Source organism: Notothenia coriiceps, unplaced genomic scaffold (genome assembly GCF_000735185.1).
Source record: "Notothenia coriiceps isolate Sejong01 unplaced genomic scaffold, NC01 NC01_scaffold00037246, whole genome shotgun sequence".
Lineage (NCBI taxonomy): Eukaryota > Metazoa > Chordata > Actinopteri > Perciformes > Nototheniidae > Notothenia > Notothenia coriiceps.
The window spans coordinates 12,382,786-12,388,069 of NW_011369947.1; the positions used below are offsets into that span (position 1 = coordinate 12,382,786).

General features: G+C 42.1%; 1 protein-coding gene across 1 annotated transcript in view; it reads right to left on the bottom strand.

Moving 5' to 3' along the window:
• Positions 1-5,284, bottom strand: part of dennd1b (DENN/MADD domain containing 1B) — a 99,649-nt gene that overhangs the window by 40,266 nt on the left and 54,099 nt on the right. The window lies entirely within an intron of this gene.

The window sequence follows — 5,284 nt, forward strand, 5'->3', positions numbered from 1 at the left end:
GAGGAGGTTGCACACACACCCCGTTCCCAGCCCAAAGCAGAATCCAGGCGCCAGTTCGGAGCTAGTGTCCGATTAGAAAACCAGAAACCAAAGACAATATAAAGGTAAATGCAATAAATAAACATAACATACAGAACTGATTTGGTTTCTGTACAGGTATTTAATTTCAGTAACTTTAATTACAGTTTCTTTGTTTCAGTAACAACATTGTTCAGTGTTATTTTTTATATTTACATTATTGTTTAAGTTAACAAGTTACCATACTTTATAATCACATAACCGTATTTGCGCACCTGAATAGAGCGCAATGAACGGTTCAATCTCTGGCTGTACATTCCAGGCTATGCCATCAACCCAGGCTTCAATGTTTCACTCCTTTCCACATTGCAGCAGCAACAATCCAACGTCTAAGGTTTTGAATCTCTTACATGAAGTAAAGAATGCTAGAAGGAAAGAGAAATGCTAGAGTTACATTAGTTCCGCCCATCAGCACGCAGCGCTATGAGTCCAATAATCGCAATATTATAACCTTTTTCTTTGGTGGGGGCCACGGGGTCCGAGGTCACGTATACAGGGATCATCTGGAGAGCCCATGCCCCACCACACACCCCTAGAACACGTCTGGAGCCACAAAACAGCATAGTGTAGAGCAATTTATTTGGACTTACTGTTAATTGGACTATCCTTCGCCGTTATTTCCATTTTTGAAGAGCGCCACTGCTTCTTGTTTTTTTGTTATTGTCCTGGTCAGACTATCAAAAGTAAAATCAAAATGACCAAACACAGGTACAATATGGGCGGCGGCCCTTGCAGAAAAAGGCTTCCTCCCACAATATGACAGCAACAAGCAGACAGCATGGCCAGATTAGCTTCGGTTGCTATGCCTAACATCACCCATCTCATACAACAGTAGAAACTTGTATTAGCTACAACGCTTATGATTCCCAAACATGGTCAACTCAGACTAAAACACCATGTCACTTTATGGGGATGGAGGATACTTCATCAGCTGCTTGTGTGACAGTCAACAGTGGAACTCCTTTCCAGCGGACGCTGCCGTGACGTAAACACTGTCACGCCGTTACCACGAGCAGGGTATCATTCAGCCAGGGCCCGCCTTATGCACGGCGCTGACCTGGCTGAAGCCCCAGGCGGCCTATCGGAGATCGGGGGCCTATCATGGAGCCAATTAAAAAAAAAAAAAAAACAAAAAGAAAAATTCCCAATTTTTTTCTTTTTCTTATTTCGGGTGTTTAAAAAACAAAAAGTTAAATAACAAGCTTATGGCCTCTTCAGAATATGAAACTTTCATTTCCAAAATCACACGATAAACTACATTTTTGAAGCTTGTAAAGGGAAGACAACAGCTCTCCCTCGCCACTGTCTGCTGTTCCACAGCGCGCCCCCCTCCTCCACTTAAATTATTAATGTAAGACGTAACGTAATCATAGATAACACAGCCAAGGTCCGTTACAGTTTGTCTTCATTCTGATTCTAAAAAAAAAAAATGTCTTGGCTTTCAGAATAATTAAACTTGTTTCGGCAAATTCAATATAAATACAATTTGAAGTTTGTAACGGCATTAAATTACAAGCGGAGAAACGGAGTAACTGTGACGCACAGGCAGGCATAACAACAGCCGGTGTTTTCCCCGGGGAAAACAAACACAATACACACAAACGGCAAATATACACAAACACACAGACAACGTAGAATGAGAATATGTTTCACATGTGACTTATTCAAATTGCGAGTGATTGAGTGAAGAAAAAGTTTGAGAGTGGCGCTCGGAAAAGGAAATTGTTGAGGGAAAAGGAGTTTCGAAACAAGCAGCTGTTACAAAAAATGCCGAAGCTTACAGGTTATTTTAAACCTGTAGGCCAGGATGAGGAGGAAGGACAGATGAGTTCTGTACCGAGCGGTAGCGGTGCCGGCCGCGGGGCCTCGGAGACAAGTAGGCCGTCTGGTTCTGATAGCGATGGAGTAGCGGGAGAGGAAAAACAGACAGGAGGGACATTATCTGTTGGAGGAGATGGAGAGGACGACGAGGACTTGCTACGTGGAGGGGAGCCAACGGCAACCGGACAAATACATGAGGGAGGCCCGATACGTCACTCATATGGAGGAGAGGACCAGGCGCGTGTAGAGCAGAGTGGAGAAGTGCGATCACAGAGCCTGCCGAGGCTATAAATGACTTTGATTTGATGTTTAAATAGGGGGCCTACAAAAACTATCAGCCCCAGGGCCTGATGGCAGGTTAAGGCGGGCTTGATTGCAGCGGTCGGTAAATGAGCTGACCCACATTGGTAAACAATGTACCACTGCACTCTGGAAAAGAGTATAACGTTGGAGAAGTCGTTCTTTAATTGAATCTGGTCTGTACGATTAAAAGCAATACGAGCCTCAACCCGACGTAGTTCACTATTGTTGTTGTGAGCGGTGTTGCCAAGAAAATCAGCTATATAAACGGCGATATCATGACGCACTACTACGGGCGGTTGAAACACAACTGGAGCCACAAAGGAGAACCGGCTCCGAAGCACAAAAGCACAGAGCCCAAAAGGGAACTGGTTTGGTGGGAAAGGGGCATTATTTCAGGAAAGGCTTGTTTAAAAAAGTCTAAACATTTATAATTCATACCTTTTATGCTTCCTTGTATTGGGTAAAAAGTGTCAGGGGTGCACCCATTTAACATATTTCCCTATTGTAACTTGTTTGTCAAATAATAGTGCAGAAAGCAGTTTCTAGATGCTTTCCCTTAAAGGTGGGGTAGGTAATTTTGGAGAAACCAGCTCGAGTGCACTACAATTTGAAAATACACAACCGGAAAAAATCTGGCACTTCCTTACAGAGCCCCTCCTCCAACACACACGAACGCGCACATGACCAATGAGGGCACGAGATAAGTTTGTGCACAGATGGAAGGCTGACAGGCAGGTAGGCCATCCAGTTACTTTAGCCGGGCCGGCTAAAATGATTGGTCGTGCTTTTTACAGCACCACGGCTTCCACAGATGACATTTTGTTATGGATTTTTTGTCAAAGCACTTAAGATATTCATTGCTATCGGGATGTTAAGAGCATTCCATGGAATATAACAACAAGTGTTTCTGAAATAAATTACATACCCCACCTTTAAATTAAAGAAGAGTGATTGTCATATATTAATTAGTTGATAAAAACATTTACCACGCAAACAAAACCTGTTTGGTAAAAAACGAAATACATTCTGCGACTTATTTCATTAACATATCACACAAATGCTTTACATGGAGTTCAGATTACCATGCGTTTACCGTGTTTATTGAATTGCAATGTTGAAGATATGGTCAGAATTTGAGTTTAAAACCTTCAAAAAGTATCAACAGAATGTGGTTACAGTGTTGAAGTTAAGACAAAGATGTATATGTGTTATGTTGCAAAACTGAATGCATGCTAACTGACTAGCCTTGGCCGGCATCATGTACTATCCCTTGTTCCTCTAGATGTGATGGTTAGTCACTTTAGTTTCAGTCTGACACTTACGGCCTGTCCACACAGCAGCGTTAAAAAAATCTTCCAACGCTTCTGCCCATTCACTTTGAATGGGGTGACGTCACTTTACCTCACTTTTCACCGAACTGCATTGTGGGACGCAAAGTGGAGATTTCCAGGATTCTCGGAATTCAAAGTTGAGCAATGTTCAACTTTTGAATCTTCTGAAGCTTTCGGTGGAAGCGTCAGCCAATCAAATCATATGCCAGTACAAGCTCTAGCCAATCAAACCGCTGCTTGTGTGTCAGGGGCGGGAGATTAATGTCATTGGTTGTTGGTCGAGCTTCAGACACGCCCGCCGGCAAGCTTTTTCCAAAGCCGCTGTGTGGACGTTCCGTTAGTGATGATGAACCTCTGGGATTTGGACATTTGATTTATGGCAAACATATTTATGATACTGACACATTAGGATAATCTCCACATATTAACACTTTCGATACAAGTTTTTCCATAAATGCAATCGCCAGAAGTAAATAGCTATTGTAATTGTGATTGTCAAGTGACTTCATGGCTACAATACAAATGCATGTAAAGGTGGCTAATGTTCAGCGTGACGAAGTTTAGATGCCTTTTAACCGCTTGTTAGCAACTGCCGTTCTAAAGATAAGTTAAAGCTTCATACATTCAGCAGTGGGGTATCGACTGACCTATTTTATCTTGCACAACAACATGTGAAAATATCATAGCGTGTGAGCCACAGACTTTATTTCAGGCATCTAACCAAAAACTAATTAAAAAAATGGATTGCTTTGAGAGGAGGGAACCCAGAAGAGCTAAACTCATATTCGGGTTTAGGACACATTCCTGCAACATTCTAAAGTACATCCAAGATTCTTGCAAGTTTGATAGTTTGTTGGAATCAAATGCAAAGTGGCAATATAAATACAAGGACTTGAACCGTCGCTATTCCCCCCCTGCTGTCAGGTGGTTCACTGGTAGAAAAGGTGTGCAACATCTGGGAAATAAACGAAGCCTCTGTTAGCAGTTAGCACTTAGCTAACCTTTAGCCAGAGCTACCCCACCTTTGTGGTTCTGGTCCTGATGAAGTTTCAGGATTTACAATTTTAAAAAGAACAACCTGTTTCACATGATTAATGTAATGCATAATGTTTATCTGGAGTGGATACACGATAGTGTCAGGGGGGAACTGCAACTAAACTAAACTTTTAAACATTAAAGTAACATTTAGGAAGTATGTTACAGATTTTCTCGATTGCTAACACACTAAAATTATACATGAAGCACAATTATTTTAACTGACACTCAAAGAGCAAAACATCGGCTCAAATCTCCAAAACTCTAAACACGTTTTCAGCTTTTCACACAATTTGCAAATCAACATGGCACTTTTTACAAACCACTGCACACGTTTCTCCACGTAAGACACAGGAATCTGACATAAAGTCACTTGTTAGCTGGTTTAAAACACCGATATTCAAAATGCCTCACACATGGACCAAGGATCAAGAAACACGTTCCACCTGACCAAACACCTGATAGCATAATCATTGGCTCATCAATCCGGATGTGAGCACTATAAAAAGACCAGGTGAGTACTTTCTTACAGCAACAATGGAAGCCAACAGGGAAGCAAGAGGAAGAGGAAGAGGAAGAGCTGGGCTGAGAGTGAGAGGAGGAGGAAGAGGTGGGGTGAGAGTGAGAGGAAGAAGAATGAGAGGTAGAGGTAGAGCTGGAGGGAGATGACGTGGACAAAGAGGAATACTCTCATGATATATCAGTGCTTATATCTG